The 27,375-nt window shown below is 42.9% G+C and overlaps 1 long non-coding RNA gene across 2 annotated transcripts in view; it reads left to right on the top strand.

The window, feature by feature from the left end:
* Positions 1 to 26,810, top strand: part of LOC133245936 (uncharacterized) — a 42,674-nt gene extending 15,864 nt beyond the window's left edge. For both annotated transcript variants that reach the window (XR_009735823.1, XR_009735822.1), the window contains one exon: positions 592 to 26,810. This is a non-coding gene — a long non-coding RNA (uncharacterized LOC133245936). The remainder of the gene's footprint in view (positions 1 to 591) is intronic.
* The last annotated feature ends 565 nt before the right edge of the window (positions 26,811 to 27,375 follow it).

Below are 27,375 nucleotides of genomic sequence, written 5' to 3'. Positions count from 1 at the left end.
GCTTGGTGGGAACCCACCGTGGAAGTTTAACAACTGTAAAATGGGGTCAGGGGGCAGATTTTGAGTAGAGAGGAGGATGAAGAGGAAGAAGGAGGAAGAAAACAGGAGAGGATGGAGCTAGAGCATTTGAATGTGTAAAAATGCTTCTGTCTTCACAGACATTAAGTGCCAGGACTTCATCTGTCTTGCCATCCCCATATTTTGCCAGTTCTGCAACCGGAACTCCAGGTCTGCCATGGAGACAATCTCATGATGACATTACGTTCCAGGAAGTCTTGCTGAATGCACAGCAGCAGCAGCCCTGGCTCCCCCCGCATCTCTCTGGAAGCCTGCAATTTGTGTTGTTTTAGGCTCTGTGGCCCAAGAAGCATTATTAGATGGAAGTGTGCCATCTCCCCACCCCGGCTCCCAGTGCTGTCTTTGTGGCCAGTGAAGTAAATGCATCTTGTGCCTCTTAAGAAATGTGGGACAGGAGGTCGGGTGGAGCCCTGCCAGCGTGACAGTGGAGGTGCGTCAGTGGCTCAGTGACAGGTGGCAGAGGCCAAGGGCTTGGGAATCACTTACAGTCACGGAGATTTCTTTCTCTTTCAGCCTTTGCCCTCTGATGGGAATGAAGCAGCAAGCCGCCAAGCCACACAACGGAAGCCTGAAATGAGATGACTTGGGCAATTTGCACAAGAGTTTCCTACTTTAAATAATTAGAGTCACTATCCCTGGGGGCATTTGCTTATTGGCTGCCTTAACAGTCTTCTTCTTTTTTTTTTTTTTTTAAAGCAAGTCTCTTAAAGATACTGCTCTTGATCTTACACGCACTTGCCAAGACTTGTCTTATTCTTATAGTACTGATGTTCTACTGTTCAAAAGTTAGGAAGGAGCTGATTCTGAGCTGGAAACAAGGGCAGCAGAAGATAGAGATAGTAGGCTCATTTTGTGCATGAGTCCCAGAGAGAGAGAGTGCCAGCCATTGCAGGAGGTGGGTTTGAGGGGTTGGATGTGCAAAATGAGGTCTAGCTGGCAGCCCCTGGGCAATCTGCTGACGGTGGGTTGGAAATGGCAACTGTTGAAAAACACCGCAAACTGAGGTGGTTTCTCATCTGAAACATGGCGTCTGCCCTGACTGTAAATGATCCCCACAGGGAACTAGGCAAGGGTGTGCTGGTAAACTGGCTCTTTGGAAAGAAAAAAAAGGAGGCTTGGTTTGTAACCTTAGTACATACTCTGACTCTGGCACATTTCCAGCTACCACGGTTAACCTGCCTGCCAAAATCCTGAATGTTTAACACTCCTCCCTCTGGAACTGGTACCAGAAGCTCCAGCCCGCCACTGGCTAAGAAACAAATTTCTACTTGCCACTCGCAGGCCAGCTGTGGGTCCACATGCAATACTCCCCGCTGCCCCAAATTAAAAAAAAAAAAAAAGATTGGTTTCAGTTTTGCCACTTATTACATGTGTGCTTCTTGGCAAGGCTTTACTTTTTCCAAACATAGCTCTCTCCTTTGAAAAACAAGAGTTCAGATTATGCCATGTAGCATCTCTGCCAAGTTCACACCACTCTTCCCTAAGATCCACATCTTCTGTCTCATGTGCCATGCTTGGGTTAAGAGATTCTGCACCTGTGGCCTGAGCTGATTAAACAAATTGAATGGCCAGGGGCCAATCAGATCTCTTCCTTGATGATTAGCCCAGAGCAATCCCAAGCTTGAGTTTGTTAGTGGAGAGGCAGAGAGAGGGGGACCCAAACAGAGGAAGTCCTCTGCCACCTACCACATCCCTCAATCTATCTGCTCTTTGCTCTGATTGTTCAGCTTTGTCTTGGAGTCGTGGAGATACCCCAGTTGCTTCCAATAAACTTTCTTCTAGCTCTCAGGCCAGTGAGAGTAGGACTTTGTAAATTGTAAGTAATAGAGTTTTAGTGAGTGAAGTGAAGTCGCTCAGTCATGTCCGACTCTTTGCAACCCCATGGACTATAGCCCACCAGGCTCCTTCCATCCATGGAATTTTCTAGGTAAGAGTACTGGAGTGGGTTGCTATTTCCTTCTCCAGGGGATCGGCAGAAATGATCTTCAAGGTGTTGTGTTTTTTTTTTTGTTTTTTTTTTTTAGCTCTAATATTACACCAGTGGTTATCTAAGTATGGTCTTCCCACCAGCAGCATCAACATCACTTGGGAATTTATCAGAAATGCCCCACCCCAGACCTATTAAATCAGAAACTCTAAGGGGGGCGTCCAGCAATTTGTGATTTTACAAGCCTTCCAGGTAATTCTGACATGTGATCAAGTTTTGCAAACTGCTGTATTTACTATTTTAAAGGGTTATGTTTTATGTAAGAAAGGGATTTTCATAACAAGTGCCACTATCTTTCTTTTCTAATTAAGTTACTAGATTGAAGGTCAAAAGATTTTTATTAGTAAAAAAGTTAATTTAAAAAAATTATTAATTTTATTAAATCTTCACCCTAGCGTATTTTTTCTTTTTATAAAGCCATGTAAAAATTTTATTTTATTAAGGTTTTTTTTTTTTTTGGCTGTGCCACACAGCATGCAGGGTCTTAGTTACCCAACCAAGTATTGAACTTGCGCCCCCTACATTGCAAGTGTGGGGGTCTTAATCCCTGGACCACCAGAGAAGTCCCCAAAAGTTAATTTTTATAAATAGCATGTATTACTTTTACAACTTTAAAGAAATGTCAACAGATTTTGTTTTTCTTTTTTTTTTAATTTTTCATTTCAGAGGACTAAGACTGACATTTCAAGGATTAGCGTAAAAGAATAGAAGGAAAGTGTGAAGAATGAAAATGCTGCCAATAAAGAACAAAAAAGTAAGCAACAGATCATTTCAAATGGTGAAAGTCTGGAAGGGAATACAAAACAGATAACCCAGATGCTGTGTGGTTTTGCACTGGACCAGATTTCGCAAAATGTACCATTAAACACTGAAATGACTAATAATTTCTGGCATTGGGAAACTGCAGTAATGATTGATTTACATAAGTACAGTAAAAAGTGAAACAGGAAACTTTGACTTAAGTTCATCCTGGTGGTTTTCACTGTTAGGTTTGGAAAGATAAGGTTAAATTGGAATTTTCACTGTCACAGGATCTTAAACAGGCAGTTGGAATAGATAGGGCTCTTTTGTGGGTTGGTTGTTTGAAAGTAACATATTATTTTCCCATGGAAAATCATACGTTGGAGGGCCGACTGCAGGTAGCACAACAAAATCCTTACTGGAAGGAAATCACAGTGCTGATAATAGTACAGGTCCCTGGGAGGGGAGGTTCCATGAGATGCCCTGCACTTTAGAAGTTCCCTCAGCAGCCCTTAGAGGACAACCTGTGTGCTGGGGTTAGGGAAAGCAGAGTGATGGAAGAAGGGACTCTGGAGGGTGGGGAGTCCTCTGGGGGAAGGAACGGGGACTTCATTTGCAGAAGTGTCAACAGGAAGCACACTAAGGGTGGAGGGGGCTCTGCCACTGAGTGTCCAAATATGTGTGTTATTCACAAATTGAATAACCAAAAAAATTGGGAACTACCTGTATTTGCTATTGGATGCTGTATCTATTGTGGTGTCAACCTCTGAAACAAGTCTGAAGAGCCTAGTGGTTATACTTGCTGGCTTTGCAGTCAGGTGGATCTTGGTTTGAATACCAATTCCATGTGACCTTGGGCTAGTTACTAAAACACGCTGTGTCTCATGTCCTCATCTATAAAAGGGAGGTGGTAATGATGAGTGTTTACCTGACAGGGTTGCTGTAAGAATTCAATGAGATAATCTATATAAAGCACTTAACACACTGTACATTTAATATAGAGGGCTTCCCAGGTGGCACAGTGGTAAAGAATTGGCCTGCCAGTGCAGGAGACACAAGAGACTTGGGTTCGATCCCTGGGTCTGGAAGATACCCTGGAGAAGGAAATGGCAACCCACTCCAGTTTTCTTGCTTGGAGAATCCCATGGACAGAGAAGCCTGGCGGGCTACAGTCCATGGGATTGCAAAGAGTCAGACATGACTGAACACATGCACTCTGTGTGTTAGCCCTTAAGATGCTTTAGTTAAATGATTCTTATCCTTTTTGAAAAAGAAAATGATAGTTTGAAGTTTAGAGAGGTTGATTAACACAACATAAGAAGTGTAAAGAGGACTTTAATAGTTGTGGGAAATTGCACCTACTTTCTTACGTGAGCTGGTGAACCTCCCCCCGCCCATCGCTGAATCTTCATAGAAGATTCCACCAGTTGAAAATCTTGCTATGAATGTGTTCCATTGGAATTTAAGAATTCTAGAGAAAATAAATACAGGAAAAACTTCTATAATGATTCATGATGTAGAAAGGATGTTTATTATTATAATGATTATTTCCTTCAATATGATTGCTGTTTGAAGATAATAGTATTTAAAAACAAAAACAAAAACAAGCCCTGCCTAATAGTGCAGGGAAACTGGCCTGGGTATATTTAATCATGTGTCTTGCTCTTCTGACAGCCCCAACTGCTGACAATATTCATGAGTGCGGTTTTGCCTTCATGTTCCTGGGTAAATAGGGATAATACATTGTCCTTCTGGGCCCTAGGAATGTTTTGAAAGGCCTGAAGGTTTACAGCTGTTTGGCTCTGACACAGGATTTCCCAGGGCCTTTGTGGTGTGTGGACAAAGCATGCTGGTTATGTGGAACTTGGTGGGTATGCTGGCTACGGCCAATGTCATCTAGAGAAGATGCCAAGGAAGGGGCCCTGGAGCCCCATGTGTCTGTCCCAGGGATTTGGATCACATCCCTGAGTGGTACTTCTGTCTTCCAGCAGGGAGACACAAGTAAGTTCTGTTGATGTGTCTTCTATTTACTGCAATTGATTCCATCTCAGTAACATACCCTCGAAGTCTAAGCATTTACAGAGTAAGAGGACAAACTTCAAAAGAACATGAATCTTTGTACCAGATGGAGTTTGAGAGTTCTCTTGTGATTTCTCTGGGTCTGTTCTGGTTAGCTGTAGAGCCTCAGGCACTGCACGGGTCCCCGAAGAGTGCCAGGATGATGAGTTCAGACTAGAGTGAGCTCAAGTTGGTGGCTGAGTCCTATAGACGAAAGCTCTGGACTCAGAAGGCCAGAGGTCCTGGGTCTGGCTGGGTAATGTAGTCACGTAACCACTGCCAGTCAAGGAGTACCTCCAGTTAGGGCCCAGTCGAAGTGGTTTTCTGGAGTTTGTACTTAGAACTCTCCCCCATGGGTGCCTTACATTAGAAGCAGTAACTTCTCAACTGACTTTCAGACAGATCCTGAGAAGATAATACCTGACAATTTCCTTGGGGTATAAGCCCTCCTAAGAATATTCACATTTCAATAAGAGGCAGTTGGAGATTTAAACAGATTGTTAGGCAAAGAAAGAAGGCTTTTTGTAGGTTGGGTACAAGGGCAGCTGATGTGGGAAACAACTTTTGAATACACGGTCCTGCCTGGTAATCCTAAATGACGTGCATTATGCTTGTCTAATTGGACTGACTTTTCTCTCTTGTAAAATGGGGATAGCAACCCTTGACTTATGACTCAGAAAGATACATCATGACAGAAAGAGATAATAGATGATACTTTTGAAAGTATTGACACCAGGGCATTTTGTTGTAATTTTTAATGGGCAGCAATGTGGCGTTAAGGAAAAAGCGTAAGTTTTGGAGTGAGGCAGATGTGGGTTCTGATTGCTCTATGTGAGCTGCATGAAAAATCACTGAACTTCTGTGAGCTTCAGTTTTTTCACTTATAAATAGGGATGATGGTGCCCACCTCTCAAGTTAGGTAAGAATGGGATGCTATTTTGTGCTCTTAATGGTATTAACACCAATAAATGTTGGCAGTTATCATTCCTTAGAGCACCATTCAAATGTGAGGTTTTATTTTCTACAAAGAGCAGTTATGGTATAAATCCAGTCTAATCTCAGGTTGATGGAAGGCTGCATGACCTTTGAGGATCCAGGGAACCTCTGGGGTGCAGTCTGAACTAAAGCAGGGCAGCTATGAGCCCCATTTCACACCTGAGGCTGTGCTTCTACGTGGGCTCTTGAGGCACTTAACCATTATTCCCCAGTGACCGTATCTTTCAGGCACCCCTTAAAATGCCAGCTTTGAATAAGTGAAGCCCGGTCTGTATATCACCAGCGCACTGTACAGGGCCTGGGACACAGTAGGGGATCTACCAACATTAATTAAATATACCAGGATCAGCCATCTATACTTGCATGGGCTCCTCCACAAAGTCCAGTCTGAACCTGAGCTCTAGGAAATCAGGACTGGGAGAAGGCTATGTGGTCATGCAATGAGAATTTAATATCCAGATGGTATTGAGGGCAAAAAAAAATAGTGTGGACTACATAGGAATGAAGTGTGTTCCTTTTCATCCCAGGTTAGCCTGGAAAAGTCATGTGTCTTAATCTTCAGAGCTGAAGGAAGTATGGAAAATGTTAACTTATGTGTCAGGAAGATGGATGCATGTCACTGCTTATTGCTACTTCTGGAATCAGGGGTCATTCATTCATTCAACAAATACTTACTGAGGCCCTACTATATGCCAAGCATTATTTTAGACACTCAATATACATCACTGAACAAAACAGACAAAATCCTTGTCCTCAAGGAGTTTCCATTTGAATGGGGAAAATAGACTGTTAGCAAAAAGATCATTTAACAAAGGTAGGTTGAATAAAACTAAAGCAGTGTCAGGGGGTGGAAACAGCCAAGGGGTGTGATTTCCAGCAGGGTGGACAGGAGACAGCAAGAGGGCCTCTCTGGCTGAAGCATGTACGGAGGAGAGAGTGATAAGAAATGAGGTTTGAAGGAAGCAAGAGCCAGGTCCTGGAGTCCATTTTAGGCCAAGGCCAGGACTTTGGGTTTATTCTAAGGGTGACAAGAGAATTTTGAGCAGAGGAGTGATTTCTGTTCTTAAAGGACTCTGGCTGCCTGCCCAGCTGCTACTGCAGAAGCTCTGGTGAGAGGTAACTGCCACATGGAGAAGGATGGAAGGGGCGGGAGAAATAGTAAATGAAGGGTTGTGGCATATGACTTAGTGACTGAGTCGACAGGATTGGCCAATGCATCGGATGGAACATTTGAGAAAGACCAAGGATCACTCCAAGATGTTTTACCTAATTAGGAGGAAGTGTTTCCTGAGATGGGATGTAAAAAGGAGGGGCAGGTTTTGTGAGGGGACATGAAGGATTTGGTTCCAGCTCCCCTTATAGTCACCTATTGCTATGTAACAAACCACTCCAAGACCTAGTGACTTAAAAGTACAATGGATTATTATCTTTCATGTTTCTTAAAGGTGGACTAGGCTCAACTAAGTGATTCTTGGTTGTTTTTCTTTGGCAGTTGCAGTGAGTCATGTGGGGCTCATTCCTGTGGCTGGGCAGGCAATTCTGGCCATTTGCTGGGAGCTCAGCTAGAGCTGTCGATGGCAGTGCAAACATATGTTGCTTGACCTTACAGTAGGGCATCTGGGTTCCAAGAGTGAGTATCCCAGGGAGTTGCCTTCCAAGAGAGCTAGGCAGAAGTTCCACCATGGCTTCTTATGGCCTAGCTCTGCAAGTGTCAAGCTGTTACTTCTGCTGTGTTTTACTGGTCAGGCAAGCCACTAAGGCCAGCCCATATTCAAAGGAGAAGGAGTAGGACTTTACCTCTTGATGCAAGGAGCAGCATCCATATATAGAGAAGGAAAGAGCTGCTGGCAGTCAACTTGGGGTGCCATCTACCAGTGATACTCTGAGTTTGGGATGTGTGCTTATATTCAAGTCTGGAACTCAGGGAGAGATTGAAAGTGAAAGTGTTAGTCGTTTGGTTGTGTCTGACTCTTTGTGACCCCATGGAATGTAGCCCACCAGGCTCCTCTGTCCATGGGATTCTCCAGGTAAGAATACTGGAGTGGGTTGCCATTTCCTTCTCCAGGGAATCTTCCCAACCCAGGGATCGAACCCAGGTCTCCTGCGTTAGAGGCAGATTTTTTACCAGCTGAGCTACCGGAAAGCCCCAGGGAGAAATTGGGTCTCTGGAAATTGGGCAGGATAGTTCTCTTCAGGATCTTTAGAATTCTTAGACCTGATATGTTAAATTAGAAACAAATTACTCGCCTGCCTTTTTTTTTCCCCAAGACTGATTGGAACTATATGTTTCAGTTGGATATGTCTCTGGTAGCTAAAAAGAATTGCATTTTAAAAATCATCATTAATATTTATTAATTACATAATACAATGCCTGATGCTCAGAGATCAGATCAGATCAGATCAGTCGCTCAGTCGTGTCTGACTCTTTGCAACCCCATGAATCGCAGCACACCAGGCCTCCCTGTCCATCACCAACTCCCGGAGTTCACTCAGACTCACGTCCATCGAGGCAGTGATGCCATCCAGCCATCTCATCCTCTGTCGTCCCCTTCTCCTCCTGCCTCCAATCCCTCCCAGCATCACAGTCTTTTCCAATGAGTCAACTCTTCGCATGAGGTGGCCAAAGTACTGGAGTTTCAGCTTCAGCATCATTCCTTCCAAAGAAATCCCAGGGCTGATCTCCTTCAGAATGGACTGGTTGGATCTCCTTGCAGTCCAAGGGACTCTCAAGACTCTTCTCCAATACCACAGTTCAAAAGCATCAATTCTTTGGTGCTCAGCCTTCTTCACAGTCCAACTCTCACATCCATACATGACCACAGGAAAAAACCATAGCCTTGACTAGAAGAACCTTTGTTGGCAAAGTAATGTCTCTGCTTTTGAATATGCTATCTAGGTTGGTCATAACTTTCCTTCCAAGGAGTAAGCATCTTTTAATTTCATGGCTGCAGTCACCATCTGCAGTGATTTTGGAGCCCAGAAAAATAAAGTCTGACATTGTTTCCACTGTTTCCCCATATATTTCCCATGAAGTGGTGGGACCGGATGCCATGATCTTAATTTTCTGAATGTTGAGCTTGAAGCCAACTTTTTCACTCTCCACTTTCACTTTCATCAAGAGGCTTTTGAGTTCCTCTTCACTTTCTGCCATAAGGGTGGTGTCATCTGCATATCTGAGGTTATTGATATTTCTCCCGGCAATCTTGATTCCAGCTTGTGTTTCTTCCAGTCCAGCGTTTCTCATGATGTACTCTGCATATAAGTTAAATAAATAGGGTGACAATATACAGCCTTGACGTACTCCTTTTCCTATTTGGAACCAGTCTGTTGTTCCATGTCCAGTTCTAACTGTTGCTTCCTGACCTGCATATAGGTTTCTCAAGAGGCAGGTCAGGTGGTCTGGTATTCCCATCTCTTGAAGAATTTTCCACAGTTTATTGTGATCCACACAGTCAAAGGCTTTGGCATAGTCAATAAAGCAGAAATAGATGTTTTTCTGGAACTCTCTTGCTTTTTTGATGATCCAGCGGATGTTGGCAATTTGATCTCTGGTTCCTCTGCCTTTTCTAAAACCAGCTTGAACATCTGGAAGTTCACGGTTCACGTATTGCTGAAGCCTGGCTTGGAGAATTTTGAGCATTACTTTACTAGCATGTGAGATGAGTGCAATTGTGCTGTAGTCAGGCTATAGACATACAATCAGTATTAATCATTATTATTGGCTAGTACATTTTTTAACTTCCTTATTCACATTGTTTCTAAACTGCCTGACTGTCCCATGCTGTCTCTGTAGCATGTTACTCTGGCTGTAATTACATTGGGTTGATTGTTCCTGATGCTGTAAAACAGTTCAGATGACCTTTTCTTTCATTTAACCCATTACTAATATGTGTACCATCTCTTAACCTGGAATCAAATGACGTATTTCCTGAGTCCATAAAATCTATGGGATTTAAACATTTATGGATTTTCATATCTATGGTCATCTTAAAGTAATAGCACATTCTGGAACTCTCAGACTACTCCTTTTATTGAAGTTATTGTTGTTGTTCAGTCACTTAATTGTGACCAACTCTTTGTGACCCCACGGACTGCTGCCTGCCAGGCTTCCCTGTTCTTCACTATCTCCCAGAGTTTGCTTAAACTTATGTCCATTGAATCGATAATGCCATCCAACCATCTCATCCTCTGTCATTCCCTTTTCCTCCTGCCTTCTTTCCCAGCATTTCCCAAAAGACCATAGGGTCTTTTCCAGTGAGTCAGCTCTTCTCATCAGGTGGCCAAAGTATTGGAGCTTCAGCTTCAACATCAGTCCTTCCAATGAATATTCAGTGTTGATTTCCTTTAGGATTGACTGGTTTGATCTTCTTACTGTCCAAGAGACTCTCAAGTGTATTTTCCAGCAGCACAGTTTGAAGGCATCAGTTCTTTGGTGCTCAGCCTTTTTTATGGTCCATCTCTCACATCCGTACATGACTACTGGAAAAACCGTAACTTTGACTATATGGAACTTTGTCAGTAGAGTGATGTCTTTTTTTAAGTGATTTCTCTTTTTAACATGATATCTAGGTGTGTCATAGCTTTTCTTCTAAGGAGTAAGCATCTGTTAATTTCATGGCTGCAGTCACTGTCCACAGTGATTTTGGAGCCCAGGAAAATAAAGTCTGTCACTGTTTCCATTTTCCCCCCATCTATTTGTCACAAAGTGATGTGACAAGATGCCATGATCTTAGTTTCCGAAAGTTGAGTTTTAAGCCAGCTTTTCACTCTTATCTTTCACCTCCTCAAGAGGCTCTTTAGTTCATCTTCGCTTTCTGCCATAACATGTTATAATCTGCATATCTGAGCTTGTTGATATTTCTCCAGGCAATCTTGATTCCAGCTTGAGCTTTATCCAGCCCAGCATTTTGCATGATGTACTCTGCATATAAGTTAAATAAGCAGGGTGACGATATACAGGTGATGTACTCCTTTCCCAGTTTTGAACCAGTCTGTTGTTCCATGTCCAGTTCTAACTGTTGCTTCTTGACCTACATACAGGTTTCTCAGAAGGCAGGTAAGGTGGTCTGGTACTCCCATCTCTTTCAGAATTTTCCACAGTTTATTGTGATCCACATAGTCAAAGGCTTTGGCGTAGTCAATGAAGCAGAAATAGATATTTTTCTGGAATATTCCATGCAATTTCATAGGGGCATTTCCACTGTACATAAGGTCATATTAATACCAAGTAAAGCCAAATTACATTATACACTCTAAGCTTTTGCAGTCATTCCATAGAGAAAGATGGTAGGACAACGGAATGGCCCAGTCACTGGTATGTGTAACTGTAAGGACCCCAGAGCTTGGCCATCAATACATATTAATGAAGTCAGTGGCTATATTGTGAAATCTCATCTTTTAATATACAAATTAGCAGTGGTTAGATAGTAGTAAATGACTGTAGTAGTGAAAAACAAAGATTTTTTTTTATTAACATTTTTAAATTTCAATATTGTATTTTGAAGTGTGCACATGGCCTTTCAAGATAATGGGTCTGTTGTTAAAAGAAAACGTTTTTTAAAAAGGTAAACAATGAGGATGATAACAATAAAAGTTCAAATGATGATCCGAGTTTGCAACAAGTGATACGAAACTCTAATAACCAAACATCAGCAGTTCAGTAGCAGCAATTAACATTGTCTGTTACTCTCAATTAATGTCAGTAATTCGCACTTTATTGGTTTTGTAACTTAGTTTGTATTTAATTTGTAAACTTCATTTAGTTTTGGATTTGGAGGCCTGGCGTGCTGTGATTCATGGGGTCGCAAAGAGTCGGACACGACTGAGCGACTGATCTGATCTGAAGAGCTGTGAGCCAAAGGCATATACACTTCATTCATCTTAAAGAAATATTATAGTTAAAATAATTTAAGTGAACACTGACAATTCAAAATATTTTTCCTTCAATGGATTTTTCTCATTACTCTTATTTAAGAAATACTGACTTAATGAATAAACTCCTCTAAATCCAAGAAACAGTATCATCATAGTCTAAGAAGGAAACAACCAAAACAACTCAGGGCCCATTTTTTCCTCCCAGAGATGTTTATAGGCTTGTAAAATTCTGGATCCAGTTGGTTTTATTGGTGTTTTGTTTTTTAAAGACTTTTTGTTTGTTTTGCCTGTGTAGAACATAGCAGAAATTTGAACATGCATTTTTTAGGGGATGGGTTTTATGGTCTTTAGAGAAATTTGCTCCTTTTACTCCAACTATATCAATCTACTTTCAATACCAAGAATGTACCAAGCTCTTTGCCACCTCAGCACCCTGGCACTTACTGTGTCTCCCATCTGGTCTAGAGCACCTTCCCTTGGCTTTTTCAAGGCTCAGCCTTTTTATTAGGTCTCTGCCTAAATGTCCTTCTTCAGAGTGCTCCTCCTTGATCACTTCTGTCTGAAAGAGGGTTCTCTTATTCTCCCTCTTCATCTTCTTTATTTCCCTCACAGGACATACAGCATCTCTCGTGATTTAAGATGTTTGTTTCGCTTTTCCTCTGCCTGCCACCCTCTTTGGACTGTGAGTTATCAGCAGGAAGGTTTTGTGTCTGTCTTTTTTTTTTACCATTGTAGCATTTAGCACACTGTATGATGAACAATAGAGACCCAATCAGCATAGATTAAATTTGGAAATACAATAATCACTGCTTTTATGACAGTGTGTGGCACCTATGAAGCCATTGTGAAAGTAACAAGAACTTAATCAATGGTGGAAAACATTCAAGTAATTAATTAAAAAAATTATATGGTCTTGGTGTATGTGTTGAGCTGAGTGGTGCAAAGGAACCAAAAGTAGGCATCAACTTCCCAACAGAGTGTAGCTTTGCTTTCTGAGCTATAAATAGTTATTCTCCTGATTCCTATGGGTTGTCTTTCCCTATGGTTTGATGAGGAGGTAAGAGGTAAATAATGATTCCTTCCAGCCCTCTTCTATCTGATCATGGCCAGGATGAGTGCCTTAGTCAGGATGAGAAATGTGAAAGTTGGTAATTAATGGAGTCAGAGGCAAAAATAATGATGAGGTTTTTTTTTCTCATACCAACCCATATATGTGGATTCCAGAGAAATAGTGTATATGCTCTCCTTTGCAAAGCAGAAATAGAGACACAGATGCAGAGATCAAACATGTGGACACCAAGGGGGAAAGGGAGGAGGGTGTGATGAATTGGGAAATCAAGATTGACGTGTATGCACTGTTGATACTGTATATAAAATAGATAACCAATGAGAACCTTCTGTATAGCTCAGGGAACTCTACTCAATGTTCTATGGTACCTAAATGGGAAGGAAACCCCCCAAAAAGGGGACATGTATACATGTGTAGTTGATTTACTTTGCTATACAGCAGAAACCAATGCAACATTGCAAAGCAACCATACTCCAATAAAAATTAATTTTAGAAAAACTGCAAACAAAACAAAACAAACAAAAAAAACCAACAGAGGATCAGGGAAGGGAAAAGGAAAATGGTTGGAATAAAAACCATCAATTACTATTTTTGCCTTTCTTTTTTCTGTGCCTGTGCTATCCCCTTGAGAACACTAAACCTTTCCTTTTTATCCATTCATGTCAGAATTCTGTTGAGTTATATATCAGATACTTACCATTTTTCATTGACTCTTACATGCACATTTTCCCCACCTTTTAATGTTACTGAAATTGAGATGCATCATAATTTATGTCATGTGATGGTTTGTTTCATGGCCTTTTTCTTTTTAAATAATAAATAAAATAATGTGCACCTTAAAATTGGTGGCATTTTACAGTCAATAAAATAAATTAACTCTTTTTTTGGAGGCAGTTGTCTAATGTTAATTTGCTAAGTGAAGGAATTTGAAGCAGTTTGCTAGCAGTCAGTCACTGCAGTAGCTTTTCAGCAAACAAATGGCCATTGACATTTCCTGGGCAGTCATGGTGCTCTTCCAGCCTGGGAGTGGAGTCCATTTTTCATTTGAACTTAGGTTGACCCTGTGATTTACTTTGATCAAAAGAATATGGGAGACGTGACACTGTGCAACTTTGGGGCTGTCAGAGACTTCCAGTTCTTTTGGAGAGCCAGGAACCTCCATGTAACCAAACTAAGACTGCTGAATGATGAGAGACACATGGAGAGAGAGGCGTTTGGAGGAGAAGGGAAGTCTCCCCGCCAACACTTAGCCCCAAGTGCTCTGAGCATGTGAGTGAGGCCATCTTGCATCTTCCAGCCCCAGTCGATTCGCCTCAAATAACACCACTTGAAGCAGAGGTAAACAATCCCCATCGAGCCTGCTCTGAATTCCCAGGATCCTGAACAAGAGCTGGGTTTTTGTTTGAAGCCCCTGTATTTTAGGGTTGTTTGTTAGGTGGTGATAGATAACTGAGAGGGCAATTGAGTTAGGACTTAAGTCCTACAAACATTTTTTTCAATTTTTCCCAACTTGGAGCAAACCCTCTCCCCTCAGATAAAGAAATATCCTTCAGTGTTTCTCATTGTTTCCCAAACTGCCCACGTTTCTCCCTGCTCAGATTTCCCAGCACCAACAAAACAATCCTTAACGTACTATGAGGAGTCACAGTCCAAAAACAAATCCTGCTGGGATCCTCATTTCCTCAAATCACCTTCCCACTTAAAATTGTTTCTACTCAATGTGGTAGTGCTTCATGGGGGTATCCGCAACTCCTAAAATGTGTTTTTCTACCTAATCTAAAGTACAACTACGTAATCACTAGGGAACCCCCTCCAAAAATGTCCAGTGCTTCTAAACAAGAAATGGCATGGCAATTCTATGAGGATACACGTTGACAACTATTGTTCAAGATCATGATTACTCAGAGAAACTGAACTGCATCCAACAGACCCGAGAACAACTATGGCACAAGGTGTGTTTGCCAAAGCAACAATCACAGTGGAGGCATGTCTCCTGAGAATGGCCACTCAGAACAGCTAACCCTGCTGACCAAGCAGGATATCCTCAGTGTGTGCAGCAGTTTCTCAATAGGAAGCATGAGAATTAGGAACATTGCAAAAGGAAGGGCAAGAACATTGAGAGACTAATATCCGGTGAGGTGTGAGGGGGGAAACTTAAGCTACTCACTTTGCAGGAACAACCTCACATGGAAAGCTATTTTGGTAGCCAAGTGTGGAAAGTTAACTGTAACCAAATAAAACCAGGGGGTCATAAAGCCAGGAATGTGTACGAATGCATGAGTCTGGTTTTCCTAAGCTTATTTGCTCTTTCAGGAGAAAATTTCCTCTATTGCTCCATGAAATATGAGTGTATATGTGTTTTACCCTTTAATAAAACAAACCACATTATCTCTTAAGGTCCCATTATTCCTATTCCACAACTTAATCCAAGTATGCAATCCAGTAATTATAACTGATTTAACATTTCTTTAAAATTGAAGCACACTACTTTTTCCTTTTTTCTGCCTAACCTTTTTAAAGGGACAATAAAATTGAGAATGAAATATCTTCTGCAGTCTTTGACTGGCACCCGAGACCTTCCCCAGGATCTAGCTGGGGTTATAAAACCTTTCATGAGTTCCAGTCAATTGGTCAACCCAGAAAGTCCATCCATATGAATTGAAACCTGTGGACATCGATCTACTGATGGGGGTAATAAAGATGCAGATTAATACCATCTTTATTATGATTTAGTGGAGAATCATACTTGACTTTGGATTGCTATATAACATCTGGGAGAGACGTTAACCCAGAAGGAAAACTGTAGAACGGGATCACCAAGAAAAAGCAAACCACAAAGGAAGGGGAAAGTGGTGTCAGAAAAGTTCAGTCTGACAGATATGGCCATGAATTTACTGACTTTATTTGCAATGAGACATTAAGAAAGGCATCCTTTCCCTACCAAATACCAAAGCACATTTTTGTTTTATCACTGTGGCAAAGACACAATGATCGACTTTAAGTTGGCAACATCATTTTGAGGCCTCCTTGCCTTTCCTCTAGACTGCATCAGCAGTTTGCCAGATATCATAGGCTGTGCATTGAAAAACCTCATTCCAAGCTAAAAAGAAGCACTGTTGGTTTTTCTTAAATCTAGAAAAAATATTTTTTTTTCACTTTCTCCTCTAGCAAAGGAAGTAAGGGAATTCACACCAGATCAGAGACCCAAAGGTGAGTTCCCTGGGGTTTGACCCTTCTCTCTTAACAGGAATAGCTTTAAGTAACTTTGGGGGTGACAGTGTGAGATGTCCTCATGACCTTTCCCCAGCCCCCAACATTTCCCTCACAGCACAGGAGTGTTTTCACTTCTCTTTGTGATGCTCTGCTGAAGGACTGCCAGTTAAACCTACTTCTAAGATGCAAATGGCCCAGCAAGGAAGGTAGGATGATAGGCACTCTGATCTTCCCTTGGGGCTGAGCATATAGAATGGGACAAGGCAGGGCTCAGGAAATGTGCGCTGAAAGTTTGAAGGTTGACTGTACGTGGGTTACTGATCTTGTTAGGACTTCCAGGTGGGGCACCAGAGCTCTGAGGGGCACCTCAGATACTGAGGCCAAGGAGCGGGACAGCTGATGGGGGGAGATGACACTGTGGAAATCAGGACCTTTGTGACACAGGACAAGGGCAGTGGGAAGCACTGGGCATTCAGGGAGAGGGACTTCAAGATGACACAGGGCACACAGGTTGGTGGAAGGGGGCCTTTCAAAGTACATGGGGTCTCAGGTCAGCCCGATTTTCTGAAAGATGATGAAGGAATACTTCTCTTCCTTCTCTTCCTCCCACCTTCTGTGCCTAGGAACTAAGACTCCAGTGGGAACTGTTGGTACCAAGACTTAACTTTGGACTGGGCCTTCTTTAACCTCTTTGGCACCCGTGAACTGATTTCTTCTCAGTCACTCTTGTTAACTGTATTACATAGCACATGATATTCTGTGAACCACAGGCTTACAGAAACAATTTGTGGGCTGTTTTTAAGGTAAGACTATCTACATCTCATTAAGATGTTTGCCAGTCCGTCTCTTGTGACTACACCCAGAGTCTTGCTAAAATCAATTCCTCTTGGTCAGCATAGAGAGCCATAATGTGCTAATCAGGGTTGGACTTGAAACAGCTGGGCAATGAACCAGTTTCCTTTATCTTCCTTTGCATTGTCAGTGGTCATCATGATTCATATGACATAGTTCCTCGAAAGACAAACCGAAAAAGATGATGGAACAGAACTCACAAAATACATTCTATTGCCTATGGCTTATGCATGTGTGTGTGTGCTTAGCCACTCAGTCATGCCCAACTCTTTGCAACCCCATGGACTGTAGCCCGCCAGGCTTCTCTGTCCATAGGAATTCAATAGGCAAGAATACTGGAGTGGGTTCCCATGCCATCCTCCAGGGGATCTTCCCAACTCCGGGATTGAACCCAGGTCTCCTGCTTTGCAGGCAGATTCTTTACCTTCTGAGCCACCAGGGAAGCCCATGGCTTATGCATACACATTTTAATATTATGTATAAGTGCATAGTTAAGAGTGTTTTGGTTTTAGAGTTGGAAGCATAAAATGAAACTATGGTAATTAACTATAGTTATTGGGCAATTGTATTTGCTTCTAATCTATTTTTTAGCTGACATACTGCAAACAAAGTGAAAGACAGTGACTATTAGCACAAAGCTGATTCCTCCAATGTGGGAATAGAAGGAAATAAGACTTCATAAGTACATATGTAACACAGACAAATTACAATTTTTTAGATTTTTTTAGATTAAATATTATAGATTAAAGGGGTTCCCAGGTGGCACAGTGATAAAGAATCTGCCTGCCAAGGAAGAGACACAAGAGACGTGAATTCAATCCCTGGTCAGGTAGATTCCCTGGAGAAAGAAATAGGAATCCACTCCAGTATTCTTGCCTGGAAAATTCCTTGGACAGAGAAGCCTGGAGGGCTATAGTCTGTGGAGTCACAAAAAGTTGGACACGACTGAATGACTGAGCACACACAGCTATGGATTGAAATCCTTAAGTCTGAATCTTCTTGTAACAGTATAGTTACAAGAGAAGGTCCAATCAGGATATAACAAGATTATAAGACCATTAGTTCAGTGGTTCTCAAAGTGAGGCCAGAGAACCCCTGGGGACACCTGGTTCTAAAGGAGATTCACAAAACCCTGGGTTTTTCCAACTACATATCTGTAAAGCTGGATTTTCTTCATATTCTTCTGTTAAAACAGCATAACTAACAGGTTCAAATGTGGAAGTAGATGTGAGATTCTAACTGTCCTCCCTGAGGCCAGACACTAAATAAATTTCCCAAAATATAACACATGACAGTCTTCTCAATACATTTTGGAGAAGGAAATACAGTTTTCATGAAAAGTATGTTATTTATGTTAGCATGTAAAGGATTAGTTATTATATTGAATGAACAAAAAGATTACAAAAAATTCTTTGGTTTTAACTTCTAACGCGATAAATATTAACAGAAACTACATAAGTTTTAAGAGTGGAAAAGAGTCCTGGTACTAAGATGTTTGAGAAGTGCTGCATGAACATGGCTCAAGCAAATTCTCTAAATTCTAACCATATAAAGCCTGTTTCTTCAGCATAAGCTGGTTTCCACCTTCACCTCCTGCCCAGTTTCCCTCCAACTGTATGCTCATGTCCAGGGGTAATAAAAAATTTTAGCAACTGGTAGTCCATAGTGTCGCAAAAGAGTCAGACGTGACTTAGTGACTAAAGAGCAACAGCAAAGGCGTGGAAGCCCATCAGTCAAAACGTTTGTCCAACCAGGAAGCGCAGACTGTGGCTGAAAGCAGCGGGGTTAGCCCACTCTCTGAGCATCCAGGTCTGCCCTCTGAATTCCACCTGCCTGTGGGCAAGTCAGAGCTCTCTCTCCCGCCCAGCCAGCTGCTCTGCTCACAGGTGAATCTAGTCGAGTGCCTGACATGTTGTCAGGGGCTGAGCCCTGTGTGCCCGAGCCCATGTTTACCTACACTGAGTACAAACCCTTTGCCTCAGTAGCCCTTCCTCTGGTTTGGAGAGACATGAGGTAGAGTTTCTCTGCAATGACAAGAATGGAAAAGGTCACCAACCATTTTATTACCATCCCAATTTGCCCCGAGTAGGTTGTGCATTGTCTTAAACACAGGTCAGATTTGTTGAGGCTTAAGGAATAGGTGAAATTCCTCCAGAGATCTTCGGTTAACCAAACCACTTCAACCACTTCAGTTAAAACCCAGTTAGCACTTTGCACAGAGTGCAGCAGAGTTAGCTTCTCACCAGAAATGCATGGAATGTACTTAGATGTCTTTTTGGTGGGGCGAGATTACGAGAACTGGGAAAACCAGACGCGGGGGATTTCCGAAGCTGAGGCCGAGCTGATGACTGCCAAGGCTGCACGCTTAGCCTGCGTTCTCCTGCAAAGTGAACTTCCCCACGCACTGACTCCTTCCCTCTGACTTGCTGCTCTGGGTTGATTGGTGTCCTCCAAAATTCATATATTGATATCCTAACCCCCAGGTGTTCAGAATGTGACCTTGTGTGGAGACAGGGTCTTTACAGTGGTAATCCAGTTACATAAGGTCATTAGCGTGGGTGTAAACCCATCGTGTCTGGTGTCCTTATGAAAAGGGGAAGTTTGGACACAAGGATGCGTGCAGAGGGAAAATGGATAAAGATGCAGGGAGAAGGCCAAGTGAGTATGAAGACAGGCATCTGTAAGCCAAGGAGGGAGGCCTGGAATAGATCCGTCCCTCACAGCCCTCAGGGATCCCTTCTCAGGGATCTCTGCTCCCCAGTCCTGCCAGAACCTGACCCCCCCGACTATGGGTTCGATGCATTTTGTAGGAGCTGTGCCATCTCTAATCTGTGTGAAGTTGGCTTTGATGTTGCTGCTGACTGTGGCATGCCCCAACCCAACTCACTCTCACCCTCTCACACCCTCTTCTGCTCAGCACTGCCCCACGGTCTTCATTCTTCTCTTCTCATACAGAGCAGACAGCCCGCGTTAGCCACTCTCTGCATGGCTTCTGCTACTTAGATGCCACGTCTTGTGGATTATTCCTTCCAGTTTCTTCTCACTCTGCCTCTCCTTCTGTGCCCACTGAGGGCGTCCTTGGTCAGGCCATTGGTGGCCCATGCATGAACACTGGGTGACACTATTTGAACACCAAGGCCATTTTGACTTGGGGGCACCTGGAAGTGTGGAGTAAAAGATATGGGAATTCAAAGGAGTGATGAAGTGAGGGGCAAGGATGGGCTTGCGAGGTAGGGACTGGGAAAGGCCAATTTTCAGGGAGTTGGTGGGGTGGAGGGGTAAGGGCATCTAGTGCCCAGACTTAATGGTGATAAAAAGAAGTTGAGAGTTCGGTGGCTTGTTTCTGAAATCAACAACCGCCCCTGGAATGGCAGTGCCGTGTGTCATGTGTCATTGCAGAAGCCTTCTCCTGCTTGCTTGAATTTCCTTCCTTGAATCTGGCACACACTAGCACTGCGTTTAAATACACAATTTTGGCTAAAAGTACCGTTTCATTTATCCATACAGCCAACACATATATACTGAATATAATTCTCAGTATGGAGATTTTGTAGGAAACAAGGCTGACCAAATCCCTGTTACTCTACTACCATTCTCTTCAACAACTCCTACTCTAATAATATTTTAAAGTTGATTCTTAAAGGATGAATCATCAAATTAATACATGTGTATACGCACACTCATTGCTAGACATACATATGACAAATATATTACTAAAGCCCCAACTATAGACTTTTAATTCATTTGTTATAATCAAAATGAAGATACTAAGGAGTGAAGATATTCAGTGGTCACTGAGGTGATGGGCTCTGTGAAAACTGTAATTATTTTCTTTTGATGGCTTTTTCATTTATTGGATGAAATGGAAAAATATGGGGACATTTTCAAAACTGTAAGAATTATCCCCTCCATCATTCCATTGTTTGGTTTTCAGTGTTTTCGTCTTTCAACTTTTAAGATTGAGAACTCTTAAGTCTGCTTTTCAAAGTTCATGGGAGGAGGACAAATTTAGTTGCCTGTTGCTGAGTTGGTATTGTTCTAACTCCTTACAGTTGTCATATAAATAGCTTTCAGTTTTTAATTTTGAAAGGCAAAGAGATAAGCTGATGCCTCCATCCTTCTCCCGGTTCCCCTGTTCAGATACCCCAAAGCACCAGCGAGACAGGCAGTCCTCCTCTCCTCTCATCCAAGGGCAAGACAACTTTTTCTCAATTTTTTTCTCTCTAATAACCATAGGTTTTCAGAGAAGGCCAACAGTTCAAACTATTATATGGCATTAAAAAAAAAATAAAAGGAACCACACACAGACCTTGCAGACGGTCAGAGATAATAAGTTATAAACTGCTGGGTAATCTGGATTTAGACCACCTAAAGCAGAAGTTGGGTCCATATTGGGCAAGCATGGAAGACAAATGCCATCTGTGAGTAAGCATTAGATTCATCATGCTCCAGGTCTCCTTTCCGCTGTCCACTTGCTTGCTCAGACTTGGCAAGGGTCCAGTGGAGGAAATAGGGGGAGACGAAGCCAGTGGAGAATGACCAGTTTTTGTACTCAAGCTTCCTGAAGGGCTAATTTGTCTGGACTTGCTTGTAACGTTTTGGAGAAATACTTCACACGTGACAAAGGGAGAAGTTCTGGTTATAGAAGTGAGAATTATCTAGATTGTCCCTGGGGTCATGGGCAGGAGGGGGTGAAAAAGATGTGCCTTTGGTGATGGTGTCTATATATGCAAACAAGAAGAGAAATCATAGAAAGAAGGGTCCCTGGAGATTTAGCTCTTGTCCCTGAACCCTGGGCACCTTGCCTTACCTTTGGGCTCCTGGGCCTTGTGTGTGGGGCTGCATGTGTCAGTTATTCTTGCCATGTGATTTTAAAGTTGGTATATATTGAATGAGATTTTCAAGGTGTCAGGCCCTGAACTGTACATGTTGCAGGCATTGTCTAGTGCAGTCTTCCTAGCACACACAGACTACTCAGCCCCAGTTGTTAGAGAATAACGCTGAGATACAAAAATCATAAAAAAAACACACAATTTGCCCCAAATCACAGATTCGCTCTGTTTTATCTCCCAGCACTTCTGAAGTACCAAATCATTCAATGCCTTCATTAGTTTTGTTTTTTTTATCCTCTTTCAACATTCTCTGCCATACAGAGTATGTACAGGAACCTTCCTGTGTGCCATTCATTCAGAATTCAGCAAGTCTTTCCAGAGAATTATTAGCTGCTAAATGGAGTGAAAATGTATAGCCTCTGCGCTGAAAAAGCTCATCCACATCCATTCGTTCAACTATCCAGCAGGGTTTTCCTAAGCACATCCCTTGTCCCAGGCAGTGTACTAGGTGCTAGAAATAAACAGCCAAATAAGGTACTGTGTTTAGCGTTAATAATGAGAGTAACAATGCCATCCTGGTGACTCAGATGGTAAAGTGTCTGTCTACAATGTGAGAGACCTGGGTTTGATCCCTGGGTTGGGAAGATTCCCTGGAGAAGGAAATGGCAACCCACTCCAGTACTCTTGCCTTGAAAATCCCATGGACGGAGGAACTTGGTGCAGGCTACTATCCAAGGGGTCTCAAAGAGTTGGGCACGACTGAGTGACTTCACTTACTAACAATGCTGGTAATAACAGCTAACATTTACTGAGCACTCGATGGTGTGCCCTGTGCTAAGTACTTTGTATCTATTCACTCATCATTCCTCAGCACAAGTGACTCAGGTACCATTACCACAGTCTTCATTTTACAGATGAGGAAACAGAGGGAGACACAGAGAGACTGAGAGACAGTCTTGCTGGAGTCAAGACTGAAACAGAACCAGTGTAGATACTGTACATCCTTGTTGGAAACCAGTGCAACAAAGTATATTTGTAATGAAGTGAAATTCTTGAAAACTGAGGTCAATCCATGGTCATTTGAGCCAAGGGAAATCAGTGCTCAAACGTGTCTGTCCAAGGGTTCAAGATGGGTGCCTGGTCCTTAAGTGGGCATGTGGCTCTTGGCAAAGTTAGGATAGGAGAGCTGCTAGAGTGTGGAGATCTGGGTATTCAAGAGGCAGAAATGAAATTATTACACTTTCTTTCAGCTTCATTTCAGATATATAGAGATGTTTCTGTAACAGTGGAATTCAGGGTTACGTGGAAGAATGGCTTTGGTTGTGCTGGAGGGTCAGCACATCCTAGTAAGAATCCTGAGATGGTTATTTCCCTTATTAAGTTTCAAATGTAAGGTGTGTGTTCATTTACTCATTCAAGAGATATTTATTGAATGCCTACTGTATACCCAGAAACTATTGTAGGCCTTTGGAATACACAGTGAACAAAACAGAAAAAATACACTTACTCTCATGGAAGTTACATTGTTGTAGGTAAGACCTGTGAAAAAGCATTGCCGATAGGGAACTGGGAGTGTGGGCCTAGGGACCTGCAGCTTGGATTTAAGTAAGACAGCCAGGCGAGCCTCACTGAGCAGATAACATCTGAATAAAGTCCTAAAGCAGGTGGGAATAGCCAGTGCCAGGATTCTAGGGTGGGAGGTGCCCTTTGTGCTTCAAGAGCAGCCAGGAGGCCAGTGTGGCTGAAGACAAGCAGGAGGAGGGGTCAGAGGGAAAAAGCATGATAGGGCCCTGTGGACAACTCTAAAACCTTGGCTTTCCCTTTGAATGAAACAGGGAGGGCAGTGTATTGGAGGCACTGAGGAAGAGTTTGATTCTGGTTACAGTTTGAAGTCAGCAGATGAGATGTTCTGTAGACAGTAAGCAATCTGGGTATCAGAGAAGGAAAGGCATCAAGGACTGCACTGTGGCCTTTGGCTGGAGCACCTGGAAGGATGGAGAAGCTCTTAACAGTGAAGGGAAGACCTTTTGTGGAATCGTGGGGAGAAGACCAGGCATTCTGTATCAGGAGAGGCTGTGAGGCATCAAGTGGAGAGGTGAAGCTGGAACTCTCGGGGATGTGGGCCAGGGTGCAGAAGAGAGGGCTGAGCTGGGGGTGACAGTTAGGGAGCCCTCAGCATACAAGTGCTGTGCAAGGCCAAAGACAGCTGAAGTCACCAGGGGAGTGAGATAAAGAGTAGAAGAGGACTGAGAACTGAGTGTTAAGAGGTTGGGGAGAGGCAGCCAAGTGGACAGAAGAAACAGCCAAGTGGTAGGAGGCAGCGAGAGTGTGGGGTCCCAGAGGCCAGTAGAGCACCTGCTGTTAGGAGGGTCCTGATTTGTCTGCCTGTCCAGAGGGACAGGACTCCTTGAATGAAAGTCAAGTCTGTGCCTCACTCAGGGTCTAGGAGTCAGGAGTTAGTCAGATAGACAGTTTTAAGAGAGAGAAACAGCTTTACTTTCCCTGCCACAAGGAGAAACAAAGATTGTTAAAGCACTTTTCATAATTGGGTCCTGTTAGAAGGACCCATGTGAGTTCAGTCATGAATGAAGATGTTAGCAACATCAATTAGTCATTAAGCCACTTCTTCATTTGCTGTGTACATGTGGTTTCTAACCAGGCAGGGATTTGTTTAACAAAACAATCATGGTCTTCATTTCCCTCACATCCTTGAATCTAAAGATCAGTTTTGAAATGTTAAGTCATGCTATACTGTACCCCTAGAGTGTCTTACTTTCGTTTTTCTAATTTTATAAGGAAATATATAAATATATAGATAGATAGATAGGACCTTAATGAAAACATGTGAAATAAAAACCAAAGTTCTCCTTGTACTCGCCAACATATTCACCTTTTTATGCCTTTGAAATGCATTTACCAGCCATCTGCAGACCCTCGAACCCCTGAGCTGTTCCCACAGTATTCATGACTTTAAAATGGTCCATTCTTTAAATGGCTTCAGTCCTCTTTCATGCATCCCATCCACACCCTCTGGTTTGGACTGGATCCCAAAGAAGCTGGGTTTGGCTGCATCACAACATGGGCTCGAGACAGAGGGAAACCAAAGTCTGATTTCTGGGGAAACATTGGCAGGAGACACGAGCCACCTGAATGAAGCCATAGTTCTTCAGTGTCCTGTGAGCTCAGGCAGCTGGCCAGGCGGTTTGGAGAGCAGAGCCTGGAGTCAGCCCTGAGGTCATGAGCTCTACCCCTGGATTATGGAGGCCCTTGCGGGCAAGCCTGGGGGCAGAGAGGGAGCTGATACAAGCTTGGTCCACTCATCCACTCAACATTCATTTGCCAAATGACTCCCATGTCTCATGTACTTCATTTCTTCATGAATTAACAGTATGTTTATTTTATTACATCAAAGAAACCAGACATAGCCTATGAATGAGAGGTCTGGAGATAAAGGATGGTTTAAGGTTGGGGGAAAATAGCGCAACTGTTGAGTCAGGCTGGCATGGGTTCAGATCCTGGCCACAGCTGAGTGTTATTTTGAGGGGTTGCTATCCCTCTTCGGGTCTCAGCAGTCTCCTCCAAAGGGAACACTGTGATGAAATCCTTGAGCACAGATGATATGGCAGCAACACCTGAGAGAGCGACTGTCACAGAGCAGGGAGTCAGGGTGTTGTAACAGGTTACCACTATTTCCTTTGCTGTCGCAGGGTGTGGGTGAAGGAGGAGGTCTAAAGGAGACTTCCTGTGCAGAGGCTAAGAAGCTGAAGAATTTTTGCTCTCTTCAGGCTATTTTCCTTCACACTTTGTCCTTGGTAGACATTGACCATCAATCGCCACCCTCCTTCCACTCCAGCCAGGATGGCCTCAGGGTGTGGATCCAGGCCAATACCAGTTCTCTGGAGTTTGCTGATGAGGTGTAACCTCTTTATCATGGTCATCCCAAACAGGAAACCAAGAGAGGCATTTCTGAGACCTTGTATGCTGATACCTTTTTGAATAAGGTGAAGGGATTCGATTCAACGGAGAAGGCAATGGCACCCCACTCCAGTACTCTTGCCTGGAAAATCCCATGGACGGAGGAGCCTGGTAGGCTGCAGTCCATGGGGTCGCTAAGAGTCGGACATGACTGAGCGACTTCACTTTCACTTTTCACTTTCATGCATTGGAGAAGGAAATGGCAACCCACTCCAGTACTCTTGCCTGGAGAATCCCAGGGTCGGCAGAGCCTGGTGGGCTGCCATCTATGGCGTTGCACAGAGTTGGACACGACTGAAGCAACTTAGCAGCAGCATTCGACTCAAAGTCCTGGGCAGTGAAAATCAGGAAGAGTCTGAAAGCCTTCCAGGCAGCCTGTTAGGCAGCCATGGAAGAAAGCCCTCAGGCAGGAACACATTTAGAAAGTAGTTCAGGGACTTCCCTGGTGGTCCAGTGGTTAAGAATCCATCCACCAGTGCAGGGGACGCAGGTTCGTTCCCTGGTCCAGGAATATTCCACATGCTGTGGGCTAACTAGGCCCTTGTGCCACAACTACTGAAGCCTGTGTGCCTAGAACCTGTGCTCTGTAATAAGAGAAGCCACCACAGTGAGAAGCCCATGCGCTGCAACGAAGAGTAATCCTTGCTCACCTCAACTAGAGAAAGCCTGCACTCGGCAACAAGGACCCAGCACAGCCATAAATAAATACATAATTTTTTTTTAAGAAAGTAGTTCAAAAGTCCTTGATTCTCTTTTCTAAAAAAAATTGTATTTGAAGATAGTTGATTTGCAATGCAGTATTACTTTCAAGTGTACAACAAAGTGATTCAGGTATACATATACACATTCATTCTTTTTCAGATGCTTTTCTCGTATATGTTATCAAAGAATATCCAGTAGAGTTTCCCGTGCTGTACGCTAGTTCCTTGCTGGTTATTATCTTATATATAGTAATGTGTGCATCAATTCCATTAATTCATGTAAATCCCAAGCTCCTAATTTGTCCCTCCCCTCCACGTTTCTCCTTTGGTAACCATACATTTGTCTTCAAAATCTCTGAGTCTGATTCTGTTGTGTAAATAAATTCATTTATATCATTTTTATTTTTTAATAAAGGCCACAAATGACAAACCCACAGCAAACATTATTCTTGTTATTTATTTATTTATATTTATTAATTTTACTGTTTCTTTTTGGCTGTGCTGGGTCTTTGCTGTTGTGCTCCCGCTTTCTCCGGTTGCAGCGAGTGGGGGCTACTCTTTGTTGAGGATCCCAGGCTCCAGGTGCCCGGGTTTCAGGAGTTGTGGCTCTCAAGCCCTAGAGTGCGAGGGCTCAGTAGTTGCAGCACACGTGTTCAGTGCGTGGACTTAGTTGCTCTGCAGTATGTGGAGTCTTCCCAGACCAGGGACCAAACCCATGTCCCCTGCATTGACAGGCAGATTCCTACACACTCTACCACGGAGGACGTCCTATATCATTTTAAAATTAGATTCCGCATGTGTGGTATCATATGATATTTGTCTTACCCTGTCTGACTTACTTCACTTAGTGTGATAATCTCTAGGTCTATTTATGTTGCTGCAAATGGTATTATTTTCTTGTTCATAACTGAGTAATAATCTATTGTGCATATGTACCACATCTTTATCCATTTCTCCATCAATGGACATTTAGGTTACTTCAACGTTTGGCTATTGTAA

The sequence above is a fragment of the Bos javanicus genome, chromosome 4, assembly GCF_032452875.1.
Source record: "Bos javanicus breed banteng chromosome 4, ARS-OSU_banteng_1.0, whole genome shotgun sequence".
Taxonomy (NCBI): Eukaryota; Metazoa; Chordata; class Mammalia; order Artiodactyla; family Bovidae; genus Bos; species Bos javanicus.
Note: the sequence above shows the minus strand (reverse complement) of the source record. Positions and strands in the feature narration are given on the sequence as shown.